Source organism: Ictidomys tridecemlineatus, chromosome 7, assembly GCF_052094955.1.
Source record: "Ictidomys tridecemlineatus isolate mIctTri1 chromosome 7, mIctTri1.hap1, whole genome shotgun sequence".
Classification (NCBI taxonomy): Eukaryota; Metazoa; Chordata; class Mammalia; order Rodentia; family Sciuridae; genus Ictidomys; species Ictidomys tridecemlineatus.
The window spans coordinates 98,161,199-98,182,893 of NC_135483.1; the positions used below are offsets into that span (position 1 = coordinate 98,161,199).

The window sequence follows — 21,695 nt, forward strand, 5'->3', positions numbered from 1 at the left end:
GTGGAAGAGAACTTGCCTAGCACATGTGAGGCACTGGGTTCAATCCTCAGCACCACATAAAAATAAATAAATAAAAATAAAGGTATTGTGTCCTTCTACAACTAAAAAATATATACATATATATCTTTTAAAAAAGGCTAGGGATGTGGCTTAGTGGTTAAGTGTCCCTGGGTTCAATCCAAAAAAACAAAAAACAAAAGAGTCCACATAAAACTGTTAGAACTAATAAACATACAGGAAAGTTGCAAGATTCATAATCAACCTACAAAAATCAGTTGCATTTCCTTACACCAATAATGATTTATCTGAAAAGGAAATCAAAACTATTTATTTTATGCTGCTGGGATCTAACCCAGTGCCTCATAAATGCAAGGAAAGGTAAGTACCCTACCACCTCTCTGGCTTTACTTAGGTTTTGAATATTAAGGTTTTATTTCCCCCACAGTGAAGGTTGAGTTTGATATCATAAATGGGATTTTAAGCTTATGTATCCTAAATACTGGTTGAGTAAACCCTATCCAAAATGCTTGGGACCAAAGTGTTTCAGATTTCAGATTTTTAAAAAATTTGGGGGGGCTGGGGATGTGGCTCAAGTGGTAGCGCGCTCACCTGGCATGCGTGCAGCCCAGGATCCTCAGCACCACATACAAACAAAGATGTTGTGTCCGCCGAAAACTAAAAAATAAATATTAAAATTCTCTCTCTCTCTCTCTCAAAAAAAAAAAAAAGAAAGAAACTTTTGGAATATTTGCATAGACACTATGAGATATCTTGGGAATGGGATGCAAGTCTAAACACAAAATTTATTTATGTTTTATATATACCTTATATGTATAGCCTGAAGGTCATATGATACAATATTTTTAGTGCACTTGCATTTTGACCTGTCACATGAGGTCAGGTGTGGCATTTTCCATTTTTGACACTAGACATGTTAGTACTAAAAAAAGTTTTAATTTTGCACAGGCTTATCATCCCAGCTACTTGAGAGGCTGAGGTAGGATTGTGAGTTTGAGGCCAGCCTGGGCAATTTAGCAAGACCCTGTCTCAATAAAATAAAAAGGGCTAGGGATGTGGCTCAGAGATAGAGTGCTGTTTGGGTTCAATCCCCAATACCCCAGTACCACCAAAAAATAAATAAATACATAAAATTTAAAGCATTTTGGATTTTAGATTAGAAATGCTCAATCTATATATTTATCATGTTGATTTGAAAAGGTGGGGAGTGGTAATTTAGCAGGGTGGTAATTCCAGCACTTCGGAGACTGAGTCAAGAGGATCACTGAAGTCCAGGAGTTTGAGCCTAGCTGAAACAATGTAATGAGACCTATCTTAAAATATAAAAAAATTAAAGGGCTGGATTTGTGGCTCAGCAGTAGAGCACTCACCTAGGGCATGTGAGGCCCTGGTTCTATCCTTAGCACCACATAAAAATAAAAAATAAGGTATTATGTCCAACTACAACTAAATAAACAATATTTTTTTTAATTTAAAAAATTAATAAAATGGCTTCTTAAGAAGTCAAACTATCTTTGTTTGCTGATGACATTATCCTATATGTAGACGACCCAAAAAACTCCACCAGAAGACTTCTGGAGCTTATAAATGAGTTTAGCAAAGTAGCAGAATACAAGATCAACACCCATAAAATCGGTAGTTTTCCCATACTCCAAGAGATTCAGCTGAGGAAGAAATCAGGAAAACCATCCCATTTACAACAACCTAATGAAATAAAATACTTGGGAATTAATCTAACCAATGAGCTAAAAACTCTTCACTGAAAATTATGGAACAAGAAAGAAAGAAATTGAAGACCTTAGGAGATGGAAAAACCTCCCATGTTCTTGGATAGGCAGAATTAATATCATCAAATTGCCATTCTACAACACTGCCATGTGTCATCCCCACATCCCCAGCCTTTTTCTGAGAAGGTCTCACTAAATTGGTTAGGGCTTTGCTAAATTGCTGAGGCTAGCTTTGAACTTGAGATCCTCCTGCCTCAGCCTCCTGACCTGCTGGGATTATGGGCATGTACCTCCACACCTGGCTCAAGTATTTTCTTTCACATGTGGAAGCTAGGGTAAAATAAAGAAAAGGGGGTACAAAGGATAAGATACCATAAAGATACAGGGAAGATCAGTTGTATAGAAGAAGGAGATCGAGAGGCAGAGAGGACGGATGAGTAATTGGAGGCAATGTATTATGGGCCAGGCTATATGGGCAGTGACCAAACAGACTCCATTTTACCCTGGGATTCCATGTCATGAAAGAAATGCTTTTGCCCTGGGAAAGTCCTGCCTTTGTACCCATTAATAGTTACCTAGCATAACATATTTGGCAACACAAAATAGCAATTATTATACAATGAAAAATTGTTCCCTTTGGTTTCCATTTTTCTTGGGCAATGTACCTTGTCAGAGATTGATTGTCTAGACCTCAGTAACATTTCTCTAACTTGTACTGAACAGGGTCATTTTGACCCCCTTCCCTTCTGCTTGCTTGCTGCTATGCCAACCTAGGAAGTCCCACAGGCAATACCAATGTCCCCATTGCATTGTCTCGCTAACTGCCCAATCCAGCTTCTGCACCTGCTTGCTTGCGGCTACGTCAACCCGGATGTGGTTTTTGCCTTTAAATATCCTAAAATACTCAGGCTCGGGGCTGCTCCTTGCAGAGACAGTTATGGGTCCTTCAAGGAGCAGTCATCCACCAGCCGGCTAAATAAAGACTCATCAATTTGGACAAAACTGGGACTTAGTGTGTTTTCTGAGCGACCTGCCCCACAACAAATGCAGAATAAATTCTTTAAAAATTATGTTATGTGAATAAGTATATGTACCAAGGGGAATTTCAGCTTTATGAATGAGTAAAAAGAACCAATAAAATATAAATAAATACAGGAGTGAAAGGAAGTCAGAGTAGAGGAAGGAGAATGAGGGAGGGGAGGGAGGACAAGAGGGAAAAGGGGTGATCATGAACTGAAATCGAATTCCATGCATATATGACTTCATTGGGATGAACCCAGCTACTATGTATAATGATAAAGCACTAATAAAAAAGGAATGAAATAAAATATACTTTTGACATGTACCAAAAATGTTCATATGAATTTCTTTTTTTAAAAAAAAATATTTTTTTGAGAGAGAGAATTTTTAATATTTATTTATTTATTTATTTTAAAGAGAGGACAGAGAGAGAGAGAGAGAGAGAGAGAGAGAGAGAGAAAGAGAGAGAGAATCTTAATATTTAGTTTTTAGTTCTCGGCGGACACAACATCTTTGAATGTGGTGCTGAGGATCAAACCCGGGCCACACGCATGCCAGGCGAGCGGGGTACCGCTTGAGCCACATCCCCAGCCCCTCATATGAATTTCTATGCATGTTACAAATGGCTTCATACAGCTGAAATTTCTATACATTCTTTACATGATCACTATTTGATTACAGTGCTGCTGGATTTAGTTTTATGTTTTTCTTCTTTTAGGTTTTTAAAGGTTATTTTTGTGGCTTAAAATTATTTTCCTGATTAGATTCTAATGCTTTAAAATAGTGGAGCTCACTGAGTGGGGTGGTGCACACCTGTAATCCCAGTGGCTTGGGAGGCTGAGGCAGGAGGATTGCGAGTTCAAAGCCAGCCTCAGCAATGGCAAGGCGCTAAGCAACTCAGTGAGACCCTGTCTCTAAATAAAATACAAAATAGGGCTGGGGATGTGGCTCAGTAGTCGAGTGCCCCTGAGTTCAATTCCCAGTACCAAAAAAAAAAAAAAAAAAAGTGGGGCTCACTACCTTAGATAAAATTTGACTACTAAGAGGAAATGACTTGATGCACTAAGGCTTCATCATAAGTGAAAGTAGCTTAGTCTAAACCTAGGAAGAGCCCTGCCCAACATTCTTAGCCTTCACTAAACTACACGTTCTGAGACAAAGTAAACCTCAATATTGAGCATTACACTAAAATTTATATCAACAATGGTCTTTTTATGTTTTTCTTTTGCTGGAAATCATGAGGATTCCCTATCAAAAAGTAGAAGGAGCTGGGCTTGGTGGCACATGCTTATCATCCTGGCTATTTGGGAGATATGGGAGATTGTGGCAGGAGGCTCACTTGAGCTCAGGAGTTCAAGGTCAGCCTGGGCAACACAGCAAGACTCCCATTTCAAAAAAAAAAAATGTTTGAAGAAAATAGAAGTTGAAGTTTTCCTATCAAGTTAAATGAACTTTACTGAATGGAAATACTAAGCTTTCCATCACTATAACAAAATCCTGGCTGATCACCTTATAAAGAGAAAAGGTTTACTGTGGCTCACAGTTTTTAGGTTTTGGTTGATGGTTGGTTGGCTCTGGTGTTTGGGGGACCATGTGCAGCAGCACATCATGGCAGAAGTGTGGCAGATCAAAACCACACACCTCATGGCTAGGAAATAAAAAGGAAGAGGAAGGGAATGAAGTCTCATTAGCCCCTTCAGAAGCATTCCCTCAGTGACCCGAAGACCTCCCATTAGACCTCTTGAAGTTTGTGCCACCTCCCAATAATGACACAGGGAACCAAGCCTTAAACACATGGAGCTTTGAAGGACATTTCAGATCTAAGCTATAGCATTCTGCCTGGGGCTCCCAGAGATTCAAGATCTCACAATGCAAACTGCATCCATTCCATCCTCAGATTCCCTGAAGTCTTAACTGTTCCAGCACAGGTCAAAAATCTGAGAACACAGCTGGGCACAGTGGCTCACTCCTGTAACACCAGGGGCTTGGGAGACTGAGGCAGGAGGATTGTGAGTTCAAAGTCAGCCTCAGCAACTTAGCCAGACCCTACCTCAAAATAAAAAATAAAAAGGGGTGGGGATGTGGTTCAGTGGTTAAGTGTCCCGGGTTCAATCCCTAGGGCCAAAAAAAAAAAAAAAAGACTCAAGGAAACTCAACTGTGAGCCCAAATCTCCATCATGTTGGCTTAGGAACCTTCTTCTTTAAAAGACTCCTACTGCGCAAGAAGTAAAATCAAGAATCAATAAATGGGGGGCCGTGGTTGTGACTCAAGGGTAGAGTGCTTGTCCAGCATGCATAAGGCACTGTGTTTGATCCTCGACACCACATAAAAATAAATTAAAAAAAATTTATTGTGTCCATCTACAAATTTAAAAAATATTTAAAAAAAGAATCAATAAATGAGATGGAATCAAACTAAAAAATCTTCACCACAAAGGAAACAATAATGTGAAGAGAGGGCCTACAGCATGGGAAAAAAAAATCTTTATCACACACATCTCAGATACAGCATTAATCTCCAGGATATATAAAGAATTCAAAATACTTAACACCAAAAACCAGATAACCCAATCAATAAATGGGCTTTTTTCATATATCATCAACCAATATATGAAAAAAATGTTCAACATCTCTAGCAATTAGAGAAATGCAAATCAAAACTACACTTGGATTCCAACCCACTCCAGTAAGAGTGGCAATCCTCAAGAATACAGGCCACAAAAATGTTGGTGAGAATGTGGGGAAAAGGTACAGTCATAAAATTGCTGGAGGGACTGCAAATTGGTGCAACCAGTATGGGAAGAAGTATGGAGAGTCCTTAGAAAACTTGCAATGGAACTATCATTTGACCCAGTCATCCCACTCCTTGGTTTTTATCCAAAAGACTTAGAATCAGCATACTACAGTGATGTAACCATCTCAGTGGTTATACCAGCCCAATTCATAATATGGAACCAATCTAGGGGCCCTTCAAGAGATGAATGGATAAAGAAAATGTTTTATATGTATGCAATGGAATATTAATCAGCCTTAAAGAAGAATGAAATTATGGCATTTGCAAGTAAATGGATGGAACTAGAGAATATTATGCTAAGTAAAATAAGCCAATACCAAAGAACAAAAGGCCAAATGTTTTCTCTGATATGCAGATGCTAATTCACAATAAGAGTGGAGGAGAATAGAGATACTTTGACTAGACAGAGGGGCATGAAGGGAGGGGAGAGGGCATGGGGGTAGGAATAACAGTAGAATGAATTGGACATTAATACCCTATGTGCATATATGATTATATGACCCGTGTAATTCTACATCATGTACAAACTGACAAATGAGAAGTTATACTCCATTTATGTATGATGTATCAAAATGTATTCTTATGTCATGTACAAATAATTAGGACAAATAAAAAATATATAATGGCATGGCAGGCATAGGGTATGCATTTACCCTAACCTGTTATATACTGCCTCAGAACCCCAGGATGTTAAATAATTGCCTGTGTTTGTCTTTAGCACATACTCCTGGAAAGAGATATATTCGCCCTGTGAGCTATGAATCAGCCTCTGAGTGGGGTCTCGCAGGGAACCTGCCAGTCTCTGAGAATGGGGTTTTGAATAAGCTTTGATCCCCATTCCTATCCCTTTTCACTAAAGGATTTTCCTCTAGTAAGAAAACCCCAAAACCTAAGAAGTGGTTCCGACTTCAGTTGGACAAGGTGGCGCCTGTCTGTAATCCCAATGACTCTGGAGGCTGAAGCCAGGAGATCACAAGTTTGGGGCCAGCCTGGGCAACCTAGCAAGACGCTGCCTCAAAATAAAAAAAATAATGAGGCTGGGGTTGTGGCTCAGCGGTAGAGCACTTGCCTAGCACGTGCGAGGCCCTGAGTTTGATCCTCATCACCACATAAAAATAAATAAAATAAAGGTATTGTGTGAACCCCAATAATGCAATACAATCCACACTATTGCATTCAAACAGAAATTTCAAAAGAATACAATTCAATATTTATCAATTAAATAAAAACAGATTTCAATATTATTTTATAAAATTACTATTAAATGTGTATGTCTGAGGTTGTTAATTAAAGGAACAAAGTATGTAATCATAAAATTACTTGCATTTGATGAATTGTTTTGAATTGGGTATGGTCCTACATGTGAAAATCAATTGGTTTTAAAATAAAGCAAATATATATTTTAATTTGAAAAATTTCAAAATAAACTTCTACATTAAATCTCATAAATAAATAAATAAATAAATAAATAAATAAATAGAGGTATTGTGTCCAATGACAACTAAAAAATAAATATTGAAAAAAAATGATAAAGGGGAGGCTGGAGATGTAACTCAATGGTAGAACACCCATGTTCAATCTCCAGTACACAAAGAGAAATATGTCAATAAATGCCCAGATCCCTCTTCCCCAGCAGCTCTATCTGGCATTAAGAGAGGTAGGAACAAGCTGCAGTGTTCCTAAACTGTATATGTTCCACCATTTTATTGGTTCTTCTCAACTATTATCTATTGTAGATGAGGAAATTGAGGCTGATACAATTTAAGGATCTTTCCTGCAGTTCAATAGCTAGTGCATAGAATGTACTGACCCAAACTAGACCTGCCCAACTCTAAAACCAAATTCAATTTTCTTTGATAGAAACTATTTTTGAAGGAACAATGCCAGTTTATATATTTGAAAAACCATTGTCATAATTAACCTACACCTCATATTTCTTGAGGTTTGGGTTATTTTTTATATTGATTTTAAAAAATGATAGCAGAATGCATTATAATTGTTACTACATGTAAACAGTACAATTTTTCATATCTCTGGTTGTATATAAAGTATGTGGAAACCAATTCATGTCTTCATAAGAGGTTTGGGTTATTTTTAACAAAACTCAACAACATATCTAAAACCAAGTTTTTATGTGTGTGTGGTGTCTTGGGTTGATGTAAAATAAAAGCTTCATATATAGGAATAAGTTTAGTGTCATAGATTTTATCCCCTTTTCTAATGACCTGATTTTATAGATGAGAAAAGTAAGACCAGGAGAGATGCAGCCTTAGCTGGTGGGTGTGGCTCACACCTATAATCCCAGCAGTTCAAGAGGCTGAGACAGGAGAATGGAGAGTTCAAAGCCAGCCTCAGCAACAGTGAGGTGCTAAGCAACTCAGTGAGACCCTGTCTCTCAATAAAATACAAAATAGGGCTAGGGATGTAGCTCAGTGGTTAGTGCCCCTGAGTTTAATCTGCACTACATCCTACCAAAATAAAAGATGAAGCCTTGTCTGAGTGAGGTAGCAGCAGGGTGGCCACACTGGCTTTGCTTCTCAGACTTACACAGGCCCTGGTGTCTAGCACTGGTCACAGGTGTTGCAGTACTCCCTGAAGACTTCCTCGTCAAGGTGAGGCCACTGATGAGCAGTATGAACAGCAAGCTGGTTTGTAATGCAGAATCTCAGCCCCCCACCCAGTCTGGAACCATTTAATAAGGTCCCCAGGTGACTCATGCATATTAACTTCCGGGGGCAATGAGTTGCCTCCTTCCTTTTTTCCCCCTTGAGTCTTTAAGCCTCATCATGATTTCACCATTAGGCAGACCTGATGGCAAAGTGTTTTCACTTCTTTATTACCCAATTTTATGAGCTTTCCTTGGAGCCATCAGAAGTTTTCTGATCTTCTTCTTCCTCTGTGTGTAAATAAGGAGTATATGACACCAGATAAATCAGGCTCTATTTCAGATAACTCTGCACAAAGTGAGGTATGGCATATGGAGTATTTGTGGAACATGACTACATAGGTCCCTTATCCTGAATTTCCTAAAGCAGGGAAAAGCCTGAAGGCTTTAGTGAAGAAACTGACTTGCCTTCCCCCGATTCCTGCTTGTGGAGTTTACCAGGGCCTCATGCATGTTAGGCCAGTGCTCCTCCATGGAGCCACATCCCTAGCTTTGACTTATCTTAAAACAATTTTTTTTTCTTTTACTTGTTCTTTTAAGATATTCATGACAGTAGAGTGCTTTTTGGCATATTATATGTATATGGAGTATAACTTATTCTAATTAGGATCCCATTTTTGTGGCTGTATATGATGTGGAGTTATATTGGTTATGTATTCATATATGAGCAAAGGAATATTATGTCCATTTCATTCTACTATCTTTCCTATTCCCATCCTCTCTCCCTTCCCTTCATTCCCCTTTGACTAATCCAATGAACTGCTATTCTTTCATCCCTGACTTGTTGTGTGTGTGCATCTGCATATCAGAAGGAAAATCTGGCATTTGGTTTTTGGGTATTGGCTTATTTCACTTAGCATGGTGGTCTCTAGTTCCAGCCATTTATTGGCAAATGTCACAAGCCCGTTCTTTTATTTTTATTTTTTATTTTTGGATGTTCAAAACATTACAAAGCTCTTGACATATCATATTTCATACATTTGATTCAAGTGGGTTATGAACTCCCATTTTTATCCCGTATACAGATTGCAGAATCACATCGGTTACACATTCACGTTTTTACATATTGCCATACTGGTGACTGTTATTCCGCTATCTTTCCTATTCTCTACTATCCCCCCTCCCCTCCCCTCCCATCTTCTCTCTCTACCCCATCTACTATAATTCATTTCTCTCCCTTGATTTTTTTCCCTTTCCCCTCACATCCTCTTATATGTAATTTTATATAACAATGAGGGTCTCCATCCATTTCCATGCAATTTCCCTTCTCTCTCCCTTTCCCTCCCACCTCTCGTCCCTGTTTAATGTTAATCTTTTTCTCATGCTCTTCCTCCCTGCTCTGTTTTTAGTTGCTCTCCTTATATCAAAGAAGACATTTGGCATTTGTTTTTTAGGGATTGGCTAGCTTCACTTAGCATAATCTGCTCTAATGCCATCCATTTCCCTGCAAATTCCATGATTTTGTCATTTTTTAATGCAGAGTAATACTCCATTGTGTATAAATGCCACATTTTTTTTTTATCCATTCATCTATTGAAGGGCATCTAAGTTGGTTCCACAGTCTAGCTATTGTGAATTGTGCTGCTATGAACATCGATGTAGCAGTATCCCTATAGTACACTCTTTTAAGGTCTTCAGGGAATAGTCCGAGAAGGGCAATAGCTGGGTCAAATGGTGGTTCCATTCCCAGCTTTCCCAGGAATCTCCATACTGCTTTCCAAATTGGCCGCACCAATTTGCAGTCCCACCAGCAATGTACAAGTGTATCCTTTTCCCCACATCCTCAACAGCACTTGTTGTTGTTTGACTTCATAATGGCTGCCAATCTTACTGGAGTGAGATGGTATTGTAGGGTGGTTTTGATTTGCATTTTTCTGACTGCTAGAGATGGTGAGCATTTTTTCATGTACTTGTTGATTGATTGTATATCCTCCTCTTGAGAAGTGTCTGTTCAGGTCCTTGGCCCATTTGTTGATTGGGTTATTTGTTTTCTTATTGACAAGCCCGTTCTTCTTTAACTCCATTCTTCTTAATGGCTGAGTAATATTCCATTGTGTACACATACCACATTTTCTTTATTCATTCCTCTGTTGAAGGGTATCTAGGTTGGTTCCGTAGCTTAGCTATTGTGAATTGAGCTGCTATAAACATTGATGTCGCTGAAACACTGAAGTTTGCTGATTTTTTAAAGTCCTTTGGGTATAAGCCAATGAGTGGGATGACTGGGTCAAGTGGTGATTTCATCCCAAGTTTTCTTTCTTTTTTTGGTGGGGGTACCGGGGAGGGAACTCAGAGGCACTCAACCACTGAGCCACATCCTCAGCTCTTTTTTTAAAAAATATTTATTTATTTATTTTTTTAGTTTTCGGCAGACACAACATCTTTGTTTGTATGTGGTGCTGAGGATCGAACCCGGGCCGCATGCATGCCAGGCAAGCACGCTACCGCTTGAGCCACATCCTCAGCTCTATTTTTTTTGTATTTTATTTAGAGACAGGTTCTCATTGAGTTGCTTGGTGCTTCACTGTTGCTGAGGCTGGCATTTAACTCTCACTCCTCTTGAACTGCTGGGATTACAGACATGTGCCACCGCACACGGCTCCATTCCAAGTTTTCTAAGGAATCTCCATACTACTTTCCAGACTGGTTGCACCAATTTGCAGGCCCACCAGCAGTGTATGAAAGAACATTTTCCCCCACATCCTCATCAACATTTGTTGTTCCTTGTGTTTTAGATAATTGCCATTCTGACTGGAGTAAGATGGGATTTCAGTGTAGTTTTGTTTGGCATTTCTCTAGTTGCTAGAGATGTTGAACATTTTTTCATATATTTGTTGGCCATTGGTATTTCTTCTGGGAAGTGCCTGTTCAGTTCCTTTGCCTCCTCTCTTCGTATCCTTCCACCCTAGCCAGTCTTCTTTCTGTCCTTCAATTAGATGTGGTTAATACTTTAGTATGAATTAGTTTAGTATGAATTAATTTAAATACAAGAGACAGACTTTCAAATGTGAGAAGCTGGCTCAGGAAAGATTTTGTAGGAGATCCTAGTCTTCTATTTGAAAGTATTTCTGTTCTTGGTCTGGAATATTTGTATGGTCTTATATGTAAATATTGATTGCTTCCCCCTCCCCACTAACTCCACGTAGGAGATTGAAAGAATCCAGAGGTGCTCTACCATTTTGATACACCTAACCTTTTTATCTTATTTTGAGGCAGGGTTTCACTAAGTTTCCCAGACTGGCCTCCAACTTTCTACCCTCCTGCCTGACTCTCCTGAGTAGCTGGGACTACAGGTAAGCACTGCCACACTCTACCTTTTTTTTTGCCAACTTCACTCAACTGCGTGGGCTCTCTCGTCCTGCGAGGAGGTTCACAGAACAGGGTAGAGGAGCGTGTGGCTGTAGAGTCGCTAATCAAGACCTCTGGAGACCAAGAAGGAAGCAGGTAGATTTTATTGCGTAGTTACCACGTCTATATATACTCAGGCAGTAGCTAAGCAGATTACAGGCAGCCACCAATACAATTTCTGGCCAACTATCTATAAGGTGACACATTGAAGAGTGGGCTATGGGGCAAGTGCAGGGACTGCAACACGCAGCCTCATGCCCAGGGCTGTGTCTACAGGGTAAGCTATTTGCCGCTCACATGCCTAGTACAAGAGGAGTGGCCTGCCACTCAGGTGCCCTTAACGTATGCCATGTATGTAGTACTCCATGCACTTGTCCCCACTCTCAACACATTGTTTTGACTGGGGATCAAACCCAGGGGCACTTTATCACTGAGTTACATTATTAGCCCTTTTTAAAATTTTTTTTTTTTTTTTTTTGGGACAGAGCCTTGCTAAATTGCTGACTTTGGCCTTAATCTTGCTACCCTCCTGCCTCAGTCTTTTCAGATGCTGGAATTACAGATGTGCACCACTGTGTCATGCAGAACATTTTTTTTTTTAGAAGCCTTGTTTTCAAAACATTCACCCAACTGTGTTCTGATTGCCTTTTTTCTGTTGTCAGGAAACAAATACACCCTCAAAGGACAAAGATTTTCACCAGTGATAAAATTCAGAGAACTAAGTGGTTTCTGATTAAACCCAGTTTTAGTTGAACGTAGTGGCACACACCTGTAATCTCAGGTTGAGGCAAGATGATCATAATTTCAAGGCTTGCCTGGGCACTTTAGTGAGACCCTGTCTCAAAATAAAAATGGCTAGGAATTTAGCTCAGAGGTGCAGTGCTTGCCTTGGATGCCCAAAGCCCTGTGTTCAATTCCCAGTACTGAAAACAGAAAGAAAAGAACATTTTCAGGTAATTTGTTTTAGATAAGGCTTGTAACTAGTCTGGGAAGAAGATGGTATATCATCTTTGTGTTAAGGACCTTCCAGATGTTTTAGATCTTTTAGCTTCTGAGCCAAGTCTAGGCTTTACACAGAATCCTAATAAAACTCCCCTAATGGGTGTTTTTTGATGACTGGCTTTGTGTTTTAGTTTATCTTATTTGTTTATATGTTTGAATAGGTAGTTATGTTAGTCAGCTTTCTGGCATTGTGACAAAATATCTGAAAACTATCAGTTTATGGTCAGGAAAAATTTATGTTAGCTCACAGTTTCAGAGTCAGTTTATGGTTGCTTGGCTCCATTGCTTTGGTCCGGTGGTGAGGTGGGAAGCACACAGTGAAGGAAAGCTGCTCACTTCACGATGGCAGGGAATCAAAGGGAAGGAGAAGGGGTGGAGACCCTAATATCTCCTTTGAAGGCACGCCCCCAGTGATCTAGTTTTCTTCTACTGGGCCCTGCCTCCCAAACGTTCCAACACTTTCCAACAGCACAAAGGCTGGAAACCACACCTTTCGCATATGGGCTTTGGGAGATATTTAAGATGCAAACCTAGTGCTCTCCTAGACCCAGTATTATGATAAACAAATTCTCTTGCTACCCACCAACCTGAGGATATTTTCTTCTCAATGGAGATTTTTTTTGGAATTCAGGGTCCCTTCAGTTTTCTTTTTCCTTTTTTTTCCCTTTGTAAGTGGGGACTTAACCCAGGGGTGCTTCACCACTGAGCCACATCCTCAGTTCCCTTTTTTTTTTTTTGAGATAGGGTCTTGCTGAGTTTCTTAGGGCCTCACTAAGTTGCTGAGGCTGGCCTGAACTTGCGATCCTCCTGCCTCAGTCTCCCAAGTCGTGGAATTACAGATATATGCTACCATGCCCAGCTTCTTCAGTTTTCAAGAGGATTTAATTTCACATTGGAATTTTCTATGATCCAGTCTGTTCAGAATATTTGGCCATAAATGGGCCCTATTAGTGTGAACCAATTCAGAGAAGGCTGATCAAGAAAGCAAAGAGCCTAGAACTAAGGACAAGAGAAGATGATTTTGTAGGATTTTTTTAAAAAATATTTTTTGTTGATGGACTTTTATTTTAATTATTTGTATGTAGTGCTGAGCATTGACCCAGTGCCTCAGGCATGCTAGGCAAGTGCTCTACCACTGAGCCACAACCCTAGCCCCGATTTGGAGTATCCTTAATTATTTAAAGGGTTGTGGTAGGGTGTGGCAGTGACACTGTAAACCCAGTGACTTGGGAAACAGAGATAGGAGGATCACTAGTTCAAGGCCAGCTTCAGCAATTTAGTGAGATCTTATCTTAAAATAAAAAATAAAAAGGGTTAGGGATGTAGCTCAGTGGTAAAGTGCCTCTGGGTTCAATCCCAGTACCCAAAGTAATAAATAAAATAAACAAACAAAGTATTGTGATGTGAGGAGGGATTGTTTCTTCTTGTGGACAGGGGCAGATTTACTGTTAAGATAATTGGGTTTAAGCCTTAGGGCTCCTTATTTGTAGACCCTGTTCCTAATTTTGAATACTTAAGTTTGTGTTTTCACACATTTCCACTACTAATTAGGGTTTTAGAAACCACAAAATCTGGAATTACCCCTTTCTTTGTGGCTCCAAAGAGCAAACCAGGACCTAAGATAGAAGTGGAGATCTGGGATGAGGATGTTCTTTCCATAAAGGAATATCTTTCCAAGAACCAGGAGGATTCCACCATGCAGTGGTCTAGTGTGGCAGGCATCCTGTATAGCCACCCACAATCTTCCTGGCAACATCCCCTCTTTCCTACAAACAGTACTTGGATTTGTTCAAAAAGTTAATGGGAAGCAGTGTATGGTGGCACATACCTGTATTCCCTGCTACTTTGGAGGCTGAGGAAGGAGGATTACTTGAGTCCAGGAGTTCAGGGCCAACCTAGGCAGCATAGTGAGACCCTGCCTCAAAATAAAAAGGACTGGGAACTATAGCTCAGTGGTATAAATCCCAGTAATGGGTAAAAAAAGAAAGGAAAACAAACAAACAAACAAAAAACGTTGAAGGAGAGTCCTTGATCTCAGAGGGAAGGCTCTTCTCCAAACCCCAAGGGTGAATTACGGTTGGGTTAGCCAATAATAATAATAATAATAATAATAATAATAATAATAATAATAATAATAATAATAAACAGCAGAGGCTTAATCCCTAAGAAGTGTGGGGAGAGGAGATTTTTGTAAATATTTACAGATATTTTTTTCATTTTTTGCGGTGTTGGGATGGACCCTCTTGCCTTGTGCACAGGTAGACATGCCCTTTACACACCCTCAGCACTAAATCCATTCTTTCTTTTGTTTTTTGTACTGTGGATTGAACCAGGGGAGCTTAACCACTGAACCACACCCCAGTCCTTTTTAATATTTTATTTAGAGTTAATGTCTTGCTGAGATGCTTGGGGCCTAAATTGCTGAGGCTGCCTTTGAACTCACGATCCTCAGCGTCCCCAGCCGCTGGGATTACAGGCAATGCACCACCACACTGGGCCCTTTTAATTTTTTTAAATTCATGACAGGGTCTCACTAAATTGCGTAGCGCCTACCTACTTGCTGAGGTTGGCCTCGAACTTGTGATCCTCCTTCCCGTTTCTCACAGGGCTGGGATTACAGCGTGCGCCACCGCTCCCAGCCTCAGTTAATTTCTCGAATGAGTGATTGAATAATTTAGCAGCCAGTTTTCCAGGCACCTAGGGATGTCGCGCAGGTAGCGACAGCCGCCTTCGTGCACCCACGCTGCGAGTGCAGTCTGATACGCAGACGTCTTTGGCAGTGGCTGTCGGTCAGCGACAGCCAACTCCCGCTCTGCTCCGTCCGGCGCCGCGGGTTTGACCAGAGCCTCTCCAGGAGGATTGACTTCCGGGGCGGGGTCATGTCCAGTTTAAGAGCGGAGCGCCCCGCCCTCGAGAGCGGAATGCCCCGCCCTCGAGGGCGGAGCTCGGAAGGGCTTTAAGGGGCGGGCCGGCGGGCGACCGGGGTCCTCTAGAGATTAGCACAGGGTGGGCTCGCGCTGTGGGCCGCCATTTCTTGGCGTCGCCTGAGGAGCCGCCCCCTCCTCAGCTTCTCGGAACCCCCATCACCGTCGCGCCGTCGTCCCCTGTCTCAGGTAAGCGTGAGGCCCGGCGGCCCAGGCTGCAAAACCCCCTTCTCTCTCGGCGCGCGGACCCCTCCTCGCCCGGGGCGGCCTCGTCCCCGGGAGGTGGGTGGGGGCCGCTCCGAGACTCCGGGCTGCCCGGGCCTTCCCCGCCCGGCCGGCTCCGCGAGCAGCCCGCCGGAGGGGAGGAGCGGCGGCGGAGTTTCGGGCGATACCGCGGCGCGGCGGGGTGAATGCTTGCCCGGCGGCCGCGCTCCGGGCCGAGCCAGCCCGAGGCGGCGCTGGGCACTGCGCTTCTGGGAGCGGCGCGGGGCCGGCCAGCCGGCGAGGGGAGAGTGGCGGGCTAGGGAAACACCTCGAGTTCCCGTCAGGGTCCTGGAGCAGACGCCCGAAAGGACGCGTCTGGCTGATTGTATTGAGTAAAACTTCCGCCACTTGGAAGTTATGCGAGGCAGGTGTCCCCGGTCCTGGGAAGGGCGAAGGCACCCTCCCCGCCTCCGCCCGGCTTTTGTCGTGTTAATGATGAGCTCCTTGGTGGGTAAAGTTAATTGTACGGGTCTCTCATTTTTAGGGTTAGACTGGTGAATTCTATTTAGAGCTGGAAGACATCGCTCTATTTGCTAGTATTTTAAACTAATTTCAAATTTTTTCTAAGAATTAGGAGAAAAGTAAACATAACTACATTTCTTATGCAACCCGCAGTTCCATTAACCCTGTTGCTGACATAACTAACCAGTTGCTGAGCTCTACGTGCTTTAGGTGGATTATTTGGAGTAAGATAGTTCACAGGATTTAAAAAAAAATTATTTTTAGTTATAGATGGACACAATATCTTTATTTTGTTTATTTTTATGTGGTGCCGAGGATCAGACCCAGTGCCTCACATATGCTAGACAAGCGCTCTGCCACTGAGCCACAATCCCAGCCCTCACAGGATTTAAATTTTTTTTTTAAATCTCTGACTTCATTAGAAAACGATACATGCAGTTTCGCAGCTGTTGAATTACTAGTTGACGATTTTTTTTTTTTTTTAACTGGGATTACTGGGACAAAAATGCTAATGTCCTCATGGCATTTGCTGTAAATTGGCATATTGTTTTATTTTTATTTTTAAAATATTTATTTATTTATTTTTAGGTGTAGATGGATACAACCAATGCCTTTATTTTTATTTTTGTGGTGCTGAGAATCTGAGCACTCTACTGCTGAGCCACAATCCCAGCCCTGGTATATTGTTTTATTAAGAAGCAATTACTTACATGTTGTGGCCACCAGTCATAAATATGTATACACATTTCATTTGGATATGCTTTAAAGCAACTTCTATTAATTCAGGTGGTAAATGATTACTTCAGTTTGCATTTCTAAGATTCAAAAGGAAACCCTTGTTGTTGAAAGTTAGTTTTTTTTTTTAATTCTTTGAAACTTTACCATCCAGAAATTCCACTGTATCATATTAGTGTGTGCCCAGTATGCATGTTGCCGTGGTGTATGTTGGATCAAAGTAGTGAGGAAGTTTGTCTAGGTCCCTATCTTTGTGCCTTAGTAGGGAATTAGTCAGTTAAAAACATAATTGCTTAATTTTTTTTTTTATACTATTACACAAAGAAATGCCTGAGTACCAACAGGGGTGCCTAATTTAGACTCAGAAATCTGGGAGTGCTTTTCTGAGGAAAAGACATTTCACCTGTAAATCTGAAGATAACTACTTGAAGGAGGAGCAGAAAGAGAGAGAGGTGAAATGGAAAAAGATTATTCCAGAAAGATGAAACAACTAATGAACATAATCGAGACTTCTGGGCTGGCTGACTACTAGAGCAGAGAGCAGCTAGAGTGGGCAGGCAGGTGGGAGTAGTGTATGTGGGGCACTGTCATTAGAGAGAGGGTCCAGATTTGTGGTTGCTAAAAAAAATTTACTGGCTGTAGTGTTTAAAAAAAATAAATAAAAATTGAGAAGTGTGGGTGGGATGGGGAAAGTGAAACTTTTATTTTTTTATTTTTTTAAATGTGATACTGGGGATTGAAACCGGTGCCAGGCACATACTAGACAAGCACTCTATCACTGAGCTACATCTCTAGCCCTTTTATGAGATGGAGTCAGGATAAATTCCCCAGGCTGGATTCAAATTTGCAATCCTCCTGCCTCAGCCTCCCAGGGAGCTGGGATTACAGATGCATACCACCAGTGTGCCTGATTCGGAACAAACACAAACACACACACACACACACACACACACACACACACACACACGTTTCAGTACTGGGGACTGAACCCTGAACTCAGGGGTTATTTACTTTGACCTATATCTCCAGCCCTTTTTTTAATTTTTTATTTTGAAACAGTCTCACTAAGTTGCCCAGGCGGGCTTTGGACTTGTGATCAACTTACTTCAGCTTCCTGCAAAGTTGGAATTAGAGGCAAACAACACAAAAGTTATTTTTAAAAAATGATAAAAGCTCAATGACACATTTGTGTATTCATATGAGCTCCAGATTGACCCTATCTAGAGAGAACCTTTACAGTTGGCATATCATGCATGTGTGTCCTCCCCCTAATGTAGAATAATAACGTGTACCTTTTTTTTGGTTTGATTTTTTTCACTTACAAATTTTTTTTTTATTTTTTATGTGGTGCTGCTGAGAATCCAACCCAGTGCCTCAGGCATGCTAAGTGAGCGTACTACCACTTGAGCCACATCTCAGCCCCTTCACTTACAAATTTTTAAAAAGATTTTTCTTTATAAACCACTGAACATTTTTTTTTTAAAAATATATATTTAGTTGCAGTTGGACATAATACCTTTTTTTATTTTTTATTAGTTGCACGTGACGATATGATGATCTTGACATATCATACATTTGAATCAAATGGGTATATTTTCTCATTTTATAATACCTTTATTTTATTATTTTTATGTGGTGCTAAGGATTGAACCTAGTGTCTCACGTGAATGAGGCAAGTGCTCTACCACTGAGCTACAACCTTAGCCCCTCACTTAGGAATTTTATCAATATTTAAGTCAACTGTATTTTTAAAAGAATAACTGTATTGTATACTGTTATATGTACCATAACTTTACATGCTGATGGACATAATTTAAAATTTCCTAAATCACTTATACCCGGAAAAATCCTTAATCTTACAATAGATCACATAAGTTACTGTTTTATTAGGCCATCCACCAGAAATAGAATTGCTGAATGCAAAGATATGCATATTAAATCTTTTAACAGCATATTTAAAAACCATATGTAAAGAAGACAGTTTATGAAAGTGATTGTTTTTCTCAGCCTTTTAAACATTGACTACTTTAAGTCTTTTAATGACAAGCAATATCTTCTTTTGTTTGTTTGAAACAGGGGCTTACTATATTGCCCATGCTGTCCTTGAACTTCTGGTTCCAACCCATCTTGCCTCCAGCTCAGCCTCCCTCATACCAGTTGGGACAATAGGCATGGGCTACTGTGCCCAGCTTTATCTTTTATATTTTTCCCCCATGCTAGGGATCAAACCCGGTGCCTCACACATTCTAAGCAGGTTCTACCATGAAGCCACATCTCCAGCCCTATCTTACTTTCTAATATGGATTTTTGAGGGTTTGTTGAGCATGTCTTTACAAAGTTTTCTTTTCCCCCTGGTGTTGGGGATGGAACCCATAGTTTTGAGCGTGCCAGGTTAACAGTCAACCACTAGACCACATCTGAGCCATGTAAATATCTTTTATATATATATATATTTTTTGGTACTGGGAATTGAACCCAACTGAGCTACATTCCCAGCTTTTTTTATTTTGAAGCAAAATCTTGCTAAATTGTTGAGGCTGCCCTAGAACTTGGAATCCTCCTGCGTCAGCCTCCCGAGCTGCTGGGATTACAGGTGTGCATCACCATGCCCAGTTCCCAGCCTTTTTAAATATTTTATTTTGTTTATTTATTTATTTTTTTGTGGTGCTGGGGATTGAATCTAGATTCTTCTGCTTGCTAGGCAAGTACTACCACTGAGCTATATCCCCAGCCTCTCAATCTATTTTTTAGTTTTTATTTTGAGACAGTGTCTGAGTTGCCCAGGCAGGCCTCAAATTTTCGATTCTTCTGCTTTAGCCTCCTGAGTTGTTGGGATTATAGGCATGTACCATTGCCCCTGGCCAGGAATCTTTTTATTATCTTTTAAGCCTTGTTTCTTATCTTGCCCATTTAAAAAAAAATTGTGTTTTTTATCTAAATGATTTGTAATAGTTGTTCACTAAACTGCATATTAATCCTTCAAACCATAATACTAGCTATTTGGGAGGCTGGGGCAGGAGGATCACGAAGGGTTTTTTTTTTTTGGTTGTTAATATTTTTGATTTAGTTGTAGTTGAACACAATATACCTTTTTAAAATTTATTTTTATGTGGTGCAAAGGATCGAACCCAGTGTCTCTTGAACGTATTAGGTGAACGTTGTACCACTGAGCTACAACCCCAGCCCATGTCTGGTTGTTTTTGCAGTACTAGGGACTAAACTGAGAGGGGCTCTACCACTGAGCTATATTGCCAGTCCTTTTTATTTTTATTTTGAGACAGGACCTTGTAAATTTGGGAAGGCTGGATTTGAATATGCAGTTCTGTCTCCAGACTCCCAAGATGCTGGGGATTACAGGTGTGGGCCATCAGTCCTGGCAGGATCTCAAGTTTGAGGCCAGCCTGGGCAGTTTAGTCAGATTGTGTGGTAGAGTGCTTGCTTGCCTACCATGTCAAGTACTAGTACCTTTTCATTTCTTTTTCACTTTAAATCTTTAGTGCATCTGTAATTTTTTTTTTTTTGGAGGCACGTTCATATTCCTGTAAAAATAACTTACTGTTGCTGATTCTGTGTTTTATCATTCAAAATGAAGATATTAAAATTCTAAATTTATTGGGAGTTGTGGCACCTGTTAAGAAATTATAGTCCTGGACTGGGGATGTGGCTCAAGCGGTAGCGCGCTCGCCTAGCATGTGTGCGGCCCGGGTTCGATCCTCAGCACCACATACAAACGAAGATGTTGTATCCGCCGAGAACTAAGAAAAAATAAATAAATGTTAAAATTCTCTCTCTCTCTCTCTGTCCCCCCCCCACTCTCTCTTAAAAAAAAAAAAAAAAAAAAAAAAAAAGAAATTATAGTCCTAGCTATATAGGAGGCGAGGTGGGAATCCAGGAATTGGGAGTAGGGAGACTCTGTTTAAAAAAAAAATTTAAATTCTAAATCTGAAAACTTTTTTATTTTTTAAAACAGGCTAACTCGTGTAGTGAACCAGTTTTTAAGGTGTCAGGATAATATGGAAGAAAAATCGTTTTACACTTAGTTTCCTAGGAAACACAAAATTGCAGTACATTTTGAACATATTTTTCCTTTAAAAATTTTTATTATGGAGAAATTCAACATATATAAGAGTCACGAGAGTGTAATGAACCCCCCCGCGTACCTATGACCCAGTTTCAATAGCTGTTGACCAATTTGTGTCATCTCTTTCAGGACTTAATTCCCTTCTCTGTAAGTTTGATCCAAATACCAGGCAAAACATCTTTTCCTTATGTAAATATTTAGGTATGTATCTCTAAGAGATAAGGACCCTTTTAAAAATCAAACATCAGTGCAAAAAGTGGCTGAAGTTCTTTGGTTGGTGTTCAAATGTGTGTTTTTATAATGTATTTCTTTGGGCATTTCCAGTATAAACTATATCTCCTCAGTTGCAATTTGTAGTTATGATTAGGTCAATATTTAGTGTTGATCGTGAACTTTAGTAGCTGTCATATAGTGTATTGTGATTATTTGCATTTGCTGTGCAACTTATTTTTCTGCAATTAATAATCTTTTGTTGGTTTAGTTATATATACTTATTCTCAAATTCTTTGTTGTGAAAATTAAGCACATTATGTTAGCAAGTTGACTTTTTTTTTAAGCATATAAAGCAGGGTTTGACCTTGTTTTTATGGTGTTTCCAGCCCTCTAGTCGGTATTTTCAAACATAATATAGTGTACTGTATCTTTAAAATTACTA

At 40.2% G+C, this 21,695-nt stretch overlaps 1 protein-coding gene across 3 annotated transcripts in view; it reads left to right on the forward strand.

Moving 5' to 3' along the window:
• The first annotated feature begins 15,507 nt into the window (after nt 1-15,507).
• The window catches only part of Epb41l5 (erythrocyte membrane protein band 4.1 like 5), a 112,249-nt gene continuing 106,061 nt past the window's right edge, over nt 15,508-21,695 (forward strand). Inside the window, exon 1 of one of the 3 annotated variants that reach the window (XM_013365577.4) lies at nt 15,508-15,687. The gene's annotated coding sequence lies outside the window, so the exon portion shown is untranslated. The remainder of the gene's footprint in view (nt 15,688-21,695) is intronic. The other 2 variants (XM_005315912.5, XM_021722015.3) reach the window with 2 other exon arrangements.